This window comes from Sapajus apella, unplaced genomic scaffold (assembly GCF_009761245.1).
Source record: "Sapajus apella isolate SASKATOON/1434 unplaced genomic scaffold, GSC_monkey_1.0 scaffold11, whole genome shotgun sequence".
NCBI classification, from domain to species: Eukaryota; Metazoa; Chordata; class Mammalia; order Primates; family Cebidae; genus Sapajus; species Sapajus apella.
The window spans coordinates 20,585,904-20,600,470 of NW_022436951.1; positions in this window are offsets into that span (position 1 = coordinate 20,585,904).

The following is a 14,567-nucleotide window of genomic DNA, read 5'->3' on the forward strand; positions in this document are numbered from 1 at the left end:
TATTTAACCTTTTATTCTTTATAGGAAGAAACTTAAAATATTTAGATACATCTGGAATTATAAATAAATTGATTAAGTGGAAAAAAGAGTTAATATCTTCATACTTCCAAACCTACATCTGTACGCGCAAACAAAGGCAAAGCCATCTCAACGGAACAATGGGACTTCTGATTCTGTAGCTCTGTGCCTAAGTCTGCTCATTGATATATTTAAGAAGTCCTGCAGGTGATTATTACTCACCAAGAATATTAAGAATCATTGATCCCCAGCTACTCAGGAGGCTGAGGGGGGAGAATTGCTTGAGCCTGGGAGGTAGAGGTTGCATTGAACTGAGATCACACAGCTGCACTGCAACCTCAGCAACAAAGCGAGACTCAGTCTAAAAAAAAAAGAAAAAAAGAATCTTCTATAAAGAGTGAAGCCTCCCAGATAATCTAGCTTTGTGATACTCAGTGAGAGTTCATTGAGTCCCTATAGGAATGACTATTGTGTGGCAGAGACAAACCTTATTCCTCAATGCATGGTCCAGCACCATGGTTACAAGGTTTATTTAGAATTTGTTAGAAAGCCTGGAGCGCTAATTAGGCTACAAAATGCTAAGCTCATCAAGTTTCTGCCTCTATCTGGAATCTTAACTTTTGTCTCCTTGGAATCCAATCTTATCACAGATTTTATTTCCCCAGTCATCTTTCAACCCTTAAGGAATAAAAACTCCTCACTAAACCCGTGGTCTGTGTTTTCACAGTAACTGTCCATTTGCACTTCCCTTCTCAAATGTTTCCGTTCTTTCCTCTGACACCTTTATTATATGATTAATCTCTTCATCTTCCCTACCCCAGGGAGCATCCTGGGAATCTAAAAAGAGGGCGTCCACAAAAGGTGAGTTGATATTCTCCCAGGGCCTCCACTCCAGACACTGCAAGGAAAGACACTTACTACGGAGAGTATGTGTAGGACCCACGAGGTCTCAAAGAGCTGCCCTGGCATCCCTGTGTCCCAAGAGAAGTTCCCAGCCTAGGGTGGTGGCCAGTTACTATGTAGGTAACCATGAGAGAGCATTCCAGAGGAGAGTGGGAAGCACAAAGGCCCTGAAGCAGAACCATGCCTACCAGCCCTGCAGATTCAGCAGCAGAGAGGCCAGTGTCCCTGGGTCATGTCTGGTGCATTGTCCATACCAAAGGAAACCCTAGAGGCCTGGGAAATTGAGTCTTGGTAGAAAAAGGCAGATGCAGAATCAGAAGTTGTCCATAAGCCCAGAACCATTCAGGGAAAGCATTTTTCTGGAGGAAAATTGGGGAGCCCAAGCTTCTAGAATTCTATGTATTTCATGGATTTAGTGGGTTCAGTTATACTTACAGTAGTATTAAAATTTTTACATAACTTGCTAAAAGGCACAGCTACTTACAGCAAAGGATATACTTTATTGGAAAGTAGATATGGCTCTAGTAAGATGACAGATTATTGTAGCCAGAGCCAAGTAAAGTTCTGAATAATTGGACGAGGCATAGGGACTTGGGAAGCTTGGTGGCTAACACTTAGCCCCAACCTCTGCCTTACAGATCTTGTTGACTTATAAGGCAGAGGCTGAAGTTACTTTGTAACTGCTACAGTCATCCATACCTAACTTCCAGGTCTCAGGAGTCAGATTTCCAGCCAGACCTTAGAAGAGATTTTCAGGTTAATACAGGAGGCCTCCAATGATACCAAACTTTCTCATTTTCTGCCATGTCCCCCTTTGCAGATTGCACTGACTTCTATGCTGGGTTTTTAGTGAAGGGCCTTTATGGTTTATGGCTAGGATTCATGGCTTTTAGAAAAACATAGAAAAAGATGAAAAATGAATGTTTCTCCTTATGGTTTTAACAGTTTTAATTTAAATAGAGTGTCATGAAAATTTCAAAAGCGATTATCTCCGTTCTGTTGTTTAGCCATGCTTTTATCATTCAAGTCTAAAGTAATGAGGCCAAGGAGTCTCTTGTAGATTTCCCAGGACGCTCATCCAACACAAGTCCCTAAAATCTACGTAGAATTTTTAAATAGAGGGAAAGTCAGGCTATCTCCAGGCAGTCCCTTCATATTGGCTCAATAATGCAGCCACTTTGGAGTTGAGGATTGGGCTTAAATAGCTAACAAGGGGTAGTGGAAACAAAAATTAGTACAGCCTCAGTTAGAAGTGAAGTATGCAGAGGAAAAGAAAAAGGAAGAGTTATCTTGTCTATAGGAAAAATAAACTATACTCTCTGTACTCCCTACACTATACACTCACTCTCAATACTTTAGTTCTGACACCAGATGTGTAGGGTTTTTCTTACACCGTTAATCCTCCTACCAGCCATGCAGAATCAAAAGTAAAATGAAATTGAATTGTAAGACACCATCTCCATGTCTTAGAATTCAATTTAATTTCGATAGTAATCAGAGTTAGTGCAGACCCCACAGGTTAAGCACTCTGTCTCACAAGATTCCTCCTCTCCCACTTCAAGCCCCAGTTGCAAGCAGCAGCTTATTTGTCAGTTCTTGCATTGCTATAAAGACATGCCTGACGCTGGCTAATCCATAAAGAAAAGAAGTTTAATTGGCTCACAATTCTTTGGGCTGTACAGAAAGCACAGCATCTTCTGAAAGGCCTCAGGAAACTTACAATTACGTTCAAGGTGGTGGGGAAGCAGGTACCTCTTACATGCCTGGAGTGGGAGGAAGAGAAAGTGAGGAGGTGCCACAAACTTTAAAACAACCAGATATTATGAGAGCTGTATTATGATGATACGGTTTGACTGTGTTCCCACCCAAATCTCATCTTCAATTTCCATGTACTTTGGGAGGGACTCAGTGGGAGGTAATTGAATTATGGTGTTAGGTCTTTCCTATGCTGTTCTCATGATAGTAAATAAGTCTCAGGAAATCTGACGGTTTTAAAAAGAGGAGTTTCCCTGTGCAAGCTCTCTTCTCTTGTCTGCCACCATGTGAGACATGCCTTTCACCTTCTGCCATGGTTGTGAGGCCTCCCTAGCCATGAGGAACAGTAAGTCCAATAAACCTTTTTCTTGTGCAAATTGCCCAGTCTTGCGTATGTCTTTATCAACAGACTGAAAACAGACTAATACACACAGGAAGAGAGCCAAAGGGGAAATTCGCCCCCATGATCTAATGACCTCCCACCAGTCTCCACTTCCAACATTGATGATTATAATTCAACATGAGATTTGGGTGGGAGCACAGATCCAAACTCTATTAAGTAGACTCCCAGATTATCTACAACTTCTGCCAAACTTGGCTACAAAGCAGAGTTGCCTGAGCTCCTCTTCTCATGCTCAGTAATTTGCTAGGGCAGCTCACGAAGCTCAGAGAAATGCTTGCATACATTCAATGGTTTACTATAAAGAATTTTTCTAAGAAAACAGATGAACAGCCAGGTAAAGAGATTCATAAGGCAAGGTATATAGGAAGGGGCTCAGAGTACCTATGGACTCTCCAGGCAACTGCGTGTGCTTAGCAACCTGGAAGCTCTCCAAACACTATGCTTCTTCAAGGCTTATTTCCTTCCGAGAGGTGAGGGGAAGGAGGATGGCACTTCCAATCCTCTAATTACACAGGTGATTCCCTTGACAGCCAGCCCCCATCCTAAGGCTATTCAGGAGCTGCCATTAGGAGCCAACTCATTAGCTTCAGGAAGCTGTGTGTCAGGAAGTGAAAACAACACCAAAGTTATTATAAATCAAAATATCACATATTCTACATTTTTCCATTTGCCTTTTCATCGTACATGTTGGTATCATTTCTGAGCAATCAAAGATTATAGGTAGAGGAAAAGGTATTGATAAGCAATGCAAAAATACGTGAGGCTTCATGTTGTTTAACCCGAAATTCTTCTGTCACTCAATTTAGGGTTTTGTTATTCTTATAAGAGCATTCTTAAAAACACTGTACATTACATTTACAATATTAAAAACCCTTCCCAGACACATTTTCATCACATTTGACTCCCTTGAGGATTTCAGTGTAGGGAATATAATACAAATGTTAGCGCTTTATGGAGAACTATTTGGGGTGAACATATGATGATATGTATAATATGCTAACCACCATGATTAGACATACTTTAAAAGTTATTACGCAATACGTCAATCATTTGGTTATAGAGTAAATAAAGAACAAGATGGGCACACACATGTTTTCTTTTTATTTTGAAATTCAATCTGTGTATATATGTTCTACATCATTACCTTGGGAAAGATTCTTAACATGTCTGAAAATTCCTGTGAATATTTACCTATTTAGATGTTATGTATCTATTAACTGTAACTAACTTTTAAAATAAAAGTATTAGTATTGCATCTCATGTAATTTAGTGTTTGGCATGTGATATGTCCTTAAGAAATATATCTTGTCTACATGGAGAAATGTAAAAATAACACAATTTTTAATTGAAGGATATCTGGCAGAAACCTGGGAACCAAAGACATATTTAACCAAAGTAAATTTTTTAAATCAAACATTTTCTAAATCATACTTCATTGAAAAGCTTATAAGTATGGCAAAATATACAGTTAAATTAAATGATGTTATATATGTTATATGTATGATTTGCTAGTGATCAAAAATGAATTTAACTGGTCAGGTGTGGTTGCTCATGCCTGTAATCCCAGCACCTTGGGAGGCCAAGGTGGGAAGATCATGAGGTTAAGAGATTGAGACCCTCCTGGCCAACATGGTCAAACACTGTCTCTACTAAAAGTACAAAAATTAGCCAGGCATGGTGGCGTGTTCCTGTACTCCCATCTACTTGGGAGGCTGAGACAGGGGAATTGCTTGAACCTGGGAGGCAGAGGTTGCAGTGAGTCAAGATTGCACCACTGCACTCCAGCTTGGTGACAGAGCAAGACTCCACCTCAAAAATAAATAAATAAATAAATAAATAAATAAATAATAAATAAATAAACTTCTGTACAGAATATTTACACATGTAACATTTACTCTTCACAGCAATCTTTGTCCACATATTACAAATAAGAAAAATTGAGGCTCAAAGAAGTCAAGAGACTTTCATAAGGTCATTGGATTCATAAAAGGGTGAGCTAGGATATGAGCCCAGTTTGCTCAGATGTCAAGTTAATGACATTTTATTGATGTCATAATGCTTTTGAATTTTCAGATAGTAACGTGGATAAATTGCAACACACGAATGCCATACGAGGCCGGGCACAGTGGCTCACGCCTGTAATTCCAGCATTTTGGGAGGCTGAGTCAGGCAGATCACTTGAGGTCAGGAGTTCAAGGCCAGCCTGACCAAAGTAGTGAAACCCCATCTCTACTAAAAATACAAAAGTTAGCTGGGTGTGGTGATGGGTGCCTGTAATGTCAGCTACTCAGGAGGCTGAGGCAGAATTGCTTGAGCCCGGGAGGCGGAGGTTGTAACAGTGACCAGAGATAGCGCCACCGCACTCCATCCTGGGTGACCAACTCTGCCTCAAAAAAAAAAAAAAAAAAAAACAACAGAATGCGTAGCCACAGTGGATTTACACTGGGAATGCACAATAGGTATAGTTTACCCACATCTTCTATATACCTGTTTAATTGGGAACAAGTTCATACACTAACTAAATTTCTAACTGCCATGTCTAATTTCAAAGAAGTTTAACTGTATCTATTCTCATATTAACAAAAAAGCCAATAATTAATTTAACAAATCTTTGTGGCGTTCCTATTAATCACATGCATGAACTGAGAATACAGCTCCAAATGAAACAGAGCTTCTGGGTTCAAGGACCTCACGTGCTGCAATGAAGACAGATGGTACTCAAATTTTCACAGTAAATTTCACATAACAGATTAGGTAAATAGATTGGCAGATCTATGGATGAATTTCATTTCCATGTATACATAAATACATTTCACAGATACTCAAATCATACAAACCTTACTGAGCCTCCTGATCAATCATACCTAACATAACTTAATGTTATATGTTTGGTATTTTCATCTTTGAACTATTAGCTCCTGAATTCATTACACAGGAAGCAAATGCTTGTGTTTTATTTCTAATGACACATACAACTGCATCTTTTTGGAGAAATATTTTGGTTCCAAACTGATACTGAATTCATTATTATCGTAACTCAATATTTTAAAGGAATTTTCGCTTCAAGAGTGCTAAAAACCTTTTTGCAAGTCACACTTTATAAATACTCTTCAATATTTTGAAAATTCCCTACTGCTGAAAAGAATTGTATTAAACCAGAAACATTTGTATTATCTCAGGGAACTCTCCACGTTAATGCTAACCACCTAGAGGCTTATGATTTAAAAAGAAAAAAAAAAATCATTCCATTTAACTATTCTGGTGTGTTGTTCTTTGTTGTTGATTCTTTACAAATGTGTTTGGTTAATGCCTTGGCACTGCCTTATCGGTAGATAATTGTTAGAAATAACACTTATATACCTCAACTATAATATTTTAGCTTTAATCTAAAGAGATAATATAACTGATTTGCTTTCAAAAAGATACCCATTTTACGGCTTTTCCAGCGGTGGAGATGCTGTGGCAGCAACAATTTCCTACCATTTTACCAGTTTCTTTTTTGTAGGTTTGTAAGTGTGTAAGAAAAATAAATTTGAAAACAGAACTTGTGGCTGTGGAATACTTTATCTGTCTTTAGATTGTTCTGGTTTATATATGGGTTGAACCTCAGTTAGGGCAGCACCATCTTCTATGAAATGCATAGTGGTAGTATCACTTCTTAAGTAACCATATCCCCAAGATTTCATTTCTCTTGAGCCCGGCATATCCTGAGGATCTACTCATTATCCACTAGTCTATTTATAAAGGTGCTTGAGCAAATGTTTATGTAATCATGCATTGGTATTGAGAATTATTAGACAGTCATGAAGGTAAAAGTAGAAAAACCAATTTGAAGATAATTGTGATAATTCACACAAGAGACAGCAAAAGCCTTTCTGTCTTAGTTTGTGCTGCTATAAGAATATACTTGATACTGGGCAATTCCTGAAGGACAGAACTTTTTTCCTGACAATGCTAGAGGCTGGGAAGTTTAAGGTCAAGGTGCTAGCAGGGTCAGTATCTGTGGAGGGATGCTGTCTGCTTCCAAAATAACATCTTATTGCTGTGTCCTCACATGGCAGAAGAGATTGAAGGTCAAAAGGCACCAGGGCATTCCCTTCAACCACTTCTATGAGAGCACTACTTCATCATGAAGGCAGAGACCACATGACTTCACTTTTCCAAGGCCCCACCACTTAATACTACCACATCCAGTGTTAGGTTCCAACATGTGAATTTTGCAGGGACACTTTCATTCAAATCATAGCACTCCCTTATTTTAAAGTAGTAGAAATTCATTCAACAAATACTTATGAACAACTATGAGCTAAGCACAGTTCTAGGCTTTGGAGATACTTGAGTTAAATACAAGCAAACAACAATTTGGATAAAAGCAATATCTTTCCTCAAGGCACTTCCATTCCAGTAGAATCTTATATACAATACATAACACAAGTTACATATGCAATATATAAGAAGAGAAACAAATGCAATATCCAAATATGTAGACAAGGTTGGTGACATAGGAAGGTGGAAGAAGGATGTTCCAGACAGAGAGAATTGCAGTCTCAAAAGACCAAAGCAAGGCTCACATGTTTGGAAAGCAAGTTGGCCAAAATTGCTGACAGAGTGAGAGAGGCAGAGTCGGTAAGAGCTTTAGTTCAGGTTACTAGGAGTGAAGAGGCAGATTATTTTGGGCCTCGTTTCCTGTGATTAAAAGGACTTCAGATTAAATCTGCGTAAGTGGGAATCTACTGAAGGGTTTAGTAGGACCTAAAGGGATGGAGTTGATGTGTTTAATTGCAGCTTACAAAACTACAAAAAAATAAGAAAATGTTGATAATGCTTTGGAAAGAGTTGGGGAGTCACCCTGAAAGCCTTTGTAACCATAGAACTTTTGTGGTTATCTATCTCACTAGCAATGTAATGAGAGGATTTAGACTCCATGTTTAACTCTTTGGGCATAAGAGCAAAATACAAAGCATCACCTATCACTGGGGAGGCACTTGATCTCCTTCCCTTGATGAAAAGCAAAAATATCTAGAGAACTATATGGCGATAAAGAAAAATGCAATTATTTCTCAGGAAATACTGCTATAAAGGTAATTTGAAATATTGCTGTGACTTTGTAGAGAAGATCATGAAGACAAATGAGTCCATGTGGGAGGTTTGCTACAAAGTAAATGAGAGCACAGATGCTTTTAAGATGAATTGCCTTAACATATTTAGTGGATTATCCTTCAAGATTATCTATCTATCTATCTATCTATCTATCTATCTATCTATCTATCTATCTTTCTATCTATCTATCTATCAACTGTCTATGAGGTACATACCATCTCAGTAGTAAACAACAACTTCTATAAATACTGTATGTTAGGAGAAAATTGTATACATATAACCATTGGTGGAGTGCCTACATGACATAAGTTTTTAAAAAGAAAAATATATTGAACAAATATATTTTTATATTTGTTTTTATTGTTTACATAAACAATAAAAAATATTGTTTTCTTAGCTAGTGCTAGAGACATTCTATAGATTTTATATAGTTGAAATATATAAATCTATATAATTTCATATTAAATAAGAGTCATATTTTGGATGATATAAGTATACATTATATCTTAGTTTAATAAGAAATTTCTTTTATGCTAGCCTATGGATTTTACATAGTAGACAATGCTTTGTAAAATGCTAAAATAATACACCTCTTTCCATGCTCTGAAGGTCAGTAATTTGAACTTAGTAGGATAAATTGAGAGATAATGTTGCAGAGCCAAGAATACTCTGTGGAACATCCTACGTATCTCATTTTCTGATATCCACCTGCTAACAGCACAGTTTTTGAGCCAGATAGGTAAAAGCATGCTGTAGATGTGTTGTTAAGGCTAACATGTGAGTACTTGGGAATAATTTTAAAGCCATTTCAAATCACTTAAAAAGTGGATCTGAAGTTCTTTTGCTGACATTAAGACAGATTGATGGTCATACCTTTGTACATATAACTGAATGTAAATTGGAAAGGTCATTTGAAATCTCACTTTCAAAATAGGTATAGTATGAGCTATGCAGTTTTTACTTTTAACAATTCATCAGTAATCAGTACTGTTTTTTTTACTGCGATAATCTAAGGTTGACTTTCTTCCTTCTTTCCTTGCTTCCTTCCTTCCCATTTGCCTTTCTTTGCTCTTTCGTTATCTGCCTTCCTTTTTTTTTTCTATCATCCACACTTCAATAAATGATAATGATTAATTCTAAAAAGATCCAGATGGAAATTCCTTTGAACAAAGAGTGGTAGGTTGCATGATGCTTTTCCTACAACCGCCCCCGCCCACAAATAGGCATGGCCTCATCCCTAAAACCTGTTAATATGTTTACTTTGCATGACAAAAGGGACTTTGCTGATATGATTAAGGTAAAGTCTATGAGATGGGAGGGTTATCCTGGAGTACCCTGGTGGGCCCAGTGTAGTCAGTAGGGTTTATGTAAGGGGGAGGCAAGAAGGTCAGGTCAGAGAGAAAAAGATATGATGACCAAAGCAGAGACTGGAGTGCTGGGAAGAAAGAAGGCTTACAAGGGAAAGAGTGCAGCAAGCCTCTAGAAGCAGAAAAAGGTAAGGAAAGAGCTTTTCTCCTGCAGCCTCCAGAAAAACTTGCAAATATACTGTGGAAAACCTTCATTTTAGAACTTTTGACTTCCAGAATTGTAACATAATCTATTTGTGTTGTTTAAAGCTGCAAAACTGTGGCAATTTGTTAGGGCAGCAATAGGAAAGTCATGCTGAGAAAAACATCCTCAAGTGGATGAAAGTGTCGACCTTAGTGTCGACCTTAGTAATGAGACCTGAAGAAATGTAGCTAGAACGTTGGATGGACGCAGAAAAATACCAAGTTATTAGGCACAATTTGCTCCATTTTTTTTCTTTTGACCTGATTAGGTACCTCTGCTTTGGGTTCTCGTTTACAATTTTCAGACTTGTTTTATTTAACTGTTTATTTTCCTGTTTCCTCTAATCTGTAAGCTTACTGTGGACAAAGATCAGTGCTGTTTTGCTCACTGGTAGATTTCCAGCACCCAACATAGGGCCTCAATTATGACATTTGCTACGGATTAAAATGACTTATAAGCAATTTGTTCTTGGAGTAGGGTCCAAATATTATATGACATATTGGATATACAAAAATATAATTTTCTTTCTTTCTTTTCTTTCTTTCTCTTCCTTCCTTCCTTCCTTTCTCTCTCTCTCTCTCTCTTTCTTTCTTTCTTTCTTTCTTTCTTTCTTTCTTCCTTCCTTCCTTCCTTCCTTCCTTCCTTCCTTCCTTCCTTCCTTCTTTCTCTCTCTCTCTCTTTCTTTCTTTCTTTCTTTCTTTCTCCTTTTCTTTCTTCCTTTCTTTCTTTTTTGAGACAGAGTTTTGCTCTTTTACCCAGGCTGGAATGCAGTGGCACAATCTCGGCTCACTGCAACCTCCACCTTATGGCTTCATGCAATTCTCTTGCCTCAGCCTCCTGAGTAGCTGAGATTACAGGTGCCTGCAGCCACGCCCAACTAATTTTTGTATTTTTAGTAGAGATGGGGTTTCACCATTCTGGCCAGCCTGGTCTCAAACTCCTAACCTCTTGCCCACCTCTGCCTCCCAAAGTGCTGGGATTATAGCGCCTGGTCAAAAACGTAATTTTTTATAATAGATGGTTTTCTCCCAGTGACAATGGAATAATTTTGATTTATCCAGGGAAAAGTTTCTCAGAGAAATCTAGTTTAAAAGCAGTCTAGGCAAGGTGCTGTGGCTCATGCCTGCAATCCCAGCACTTCATGAGGCTGAGTCAGGAGGATTTCTTGGAGCCAGGAGTTTGTGGCTGCAGTGAGCCATGATTGGGCCAATGCATTTCATCATGGGCAACAGAGTGAGACTCTTTCTCAAAAATTAATTAATTAATTAATTAAGGGAAAATGAAAGAGCCTAGTTTGTAAATTACCTAATGTTTCATGGTTTCTTCCTTTTTTGGATTCCTTCCTTCTTCATTCTTCTTTCTCAAATGGAATCTGGGCCTTCGGGTTTCTTCATAACATTGGAGAAGTGCTAAGCGGCCTGATGCTGTCTCCCAGAGCCTCTCTGTAACCACGGAGGGAGGGTTTAGGGTTTAGTTCCAAATCAGCAAACTTGTTTGCTCTTCATGACCGATGCCTACTGGTTCTTCCATTGTGAATTCACTATGGCTGCCATGAGTGCAACACCACTTCCACAGCCCTGAGTTAGGCCATCTTTATCCTTGTTTCTGTCTACCCATCAGATCCTCCCTACCGGAGACTCCTTCCACATCACTATTCTCCCATCTGGCTGTCTCAAGTTTCTAGTTTTGCCCTAGTTGGGTATACGGAAAATTTATGATCATCCATATGTTGTGTGTTGTCAGTGGAGAAACTATCTCAGGTACATCTGTATAAGTACTGTCATCGGAATCAATATTCCTATGCCCAGGCATTCCATTAGACTAACTGTCAGGGAAACTAGAATTTGCTGAGAAGGGCACAGACTTTCAACATTGCAGAGGTGGGAGAAATCAGCCCTGTAGTCTTATAAGCAATTGCTCTTTAAAACTATCTCCGATAGATCCAGAAATAAATACAGCATTTATATTTATATTATGTCTTTCCTTTTTCTTTTCTTCTCCCATCTTGTTTCTGTAACAAAAAAATAGAAATGCCTTTACCTTTTATTTTTCAGCAAAACATTCTCTAAAGCCTTTCCAGCTGTTTTATAGACTAAAACAGCAAACAAAACAAAGCAAAACAAACAACGAAATCAACAACACAACTCTCAATGATCCTAGAAAATTAGACTTGGATCTGAATGTAAAAATTCCATTTTGGGTAAGAAATGCCTTTACCAACGAAGCCATTTGTTGGAACCTATTTTCTCACCTTTACTTTTAGTACTCAAGCCCACCACTGTTTTGATGTTCCTAGAGAAGCAATAACTTCCTCATAATCAACCACATTCAGCCATCCCCATGAGGAATACCTTTAATTTGATGAGTCAAGAAGCCTTAAATCAGTTAGGAGCTTGGAATTATCTGAAACAAAAATGTTTGATTTAACATCTTCATCCTCCACAAATTTTATTTTCAAGGCGGTTGAAAGTCCCTGAAGGTTATTAAGCAGGTGATTGACATCATCATAGCTATAGGTTTGAAAATCACAGGCAGTAGTTTGGAAGGGTTTACTGGATCAGGATAAGCCTAGAGATGGAAGTCCATTCCATGCTAGATCTATAATGCAATGGGAAGCAAGGTTGCTGTGACTAAGACTATGGGCTGGGCGCGTTAGCTCACGCCCATAATCCCAGCACTTTGGGAGGCCGAGGTGGGTGGATCACGAGGTCAAGAGATCGAGATCATCCTGGTCAACAAGGTGAAACGCTGTCTCTACCAAAAATACAAAAATTAGCTGGGCATGGTGGTGTGCGCCTGTAATCCCAACTACTTGGGAGGCTGAGGCAGGAGAATTGCTTGCACCCGGGAGGTGAAGGTTGCGGTGAGCCAAGATCATGCCATTGCACTCCAGCCTCGGTAACAAGAGTGAAACTCTGTCTCAGGAAAAAAAAAAAAAAAAAAAAAAAAAAAGACTATGATCTGAAGATAGAGAGGAGAAGGTAACTTTGAGATAATTTTATAAAAATGAAATGACTCCTTGGATATGGAAGAAAAAGAGCAGAAGAAGAGTCTATTCTAATTCCTTGGCTCTTGTGCCATTTAATGACATAGGAAATGGAAGAAAAACAGCAGATTTTAGGAATACAATTATCCAGTCTCCTTTGGACATGTAGATAATTATTAACAGTATAGGAATCCAGATTTAGGCTCAGAAATGGAGTCTCAGAAGGACACATGAAGACTTAGAAAATGAAAATCTATGGATAAGGCAGTTTTAAATTCAGGGACACCATTTATAGAAAACCTGAATTTTTAAAAATTTTCCGAAAAAAAAATTTTACTTTATTATAGCATAAATATAAATTTCTAAACGGCAGTAGTCAACAAGTCAATATATTAGAAATATATTTTCCATACGTTGGAAAAATATATGTATATATTTTTAGAAAGAGTCTCACCCTGTTGCCCACGCTGGAGGGCAGTGGTGCTATCTTGGCTCAGTGCAACTTCTGCCCCCAGGTTCTAGCAACTCTCCTGCCTCAGCCTCCCAAGAAGCTGGGAATACAGGCACTTGCCACCACACTCAGCTGGAAAATATTTTTATATAGGCATAGATCACTATAGGAACGGTTATTTGCCACTTTTCATACATTTGTTTTTCTTTGCATAACTTTAATAGCTCTAGACTTGTCTGCATTTTTTTCTTCTTCACCTTTAACTCATAAGCCCTAAGTGTTTCTGATATACATAGTCTAGAGAAGTTGCTATATCATGATTTATAAACATGGCTACAAGTTATAGAACTAATAGATATATAGAAATCTATGGAACTCATTTATATTAAGTGGATTTTTTCCTCATTTTTTTGTACAACCTGGACTGCTTTCAGCTCCATTAGCTTCTTGAGCCCTACGAAAGACATTTAAAAATATTTTTGTTTTTCTTTTCTTTTTCTTTTTTTTTTTTTTTTTTTTTTTTGAGATGGAGTTTTGCTCTTGTTACCCAGGCTGGAGTGCAATGGCGTGATCTCGGCTCACCGCAACCCCCGCCTCCTGGGTTCAGGCAATTCTCCTGCCTCAGCCTCCTGAGTAGCTGGGATTACAGGCACGCACCACCATGCCCAGCTAATTTTTTGTATTTTTCAGTAGAGACGGGGTTTCACCGTGTTGACCAGGATGGTCTCGATCTCTCGACCTCGTGATCCACCCGCCTCGGCCTCCCAAAGTGCTGGGATTACAGGCTTGAGCCACTGCGCCCGGCCTAAAAATATTTTTGAAAAGTTAAGTATTTCTAAAAATCTTAAAGCAAATACCTTTTGTGAAACTATCCTAATTAATTAGTAAAAGTGCATCAAAATATGTGCATGTAAAAGGAAATATACTTTATGATATAAAAAAGAAATAAAAATGCTTATTTCTAAATTTGATGCAGTATTTTTTAAAATTTAATTCATGTATTGATATTCAAATATGGGTAGAAAGTAATTTTTTAGCCTTTGATGTTTGTACCATTCTTTTTAACATTGAACAAGTTTAATAATCATATAATTGAATAAATACATTATTACTCCTGCTGTTATACAATCACCATCATTTTTGATAATATCTTAAAATGGGTGCCTTTATGATAAGAATCGATCAAGGAAATAAGAAACAGATCACATACACATTGTTAGTCAAAAAACGGAAAGGGTGTTTTGTATTTCAGCTTTAGAAGAGGCATAATTTGATGACATTTGAATGTTCTCTCCATTTAGAACTTTGTCATGAAAATTGCCCTATTTTGTATGCACATTAATGTTCTTTCAGAGAAAACATAAAATATTTCCGGATAAGTTCCCAGGTGCTGTTAAATA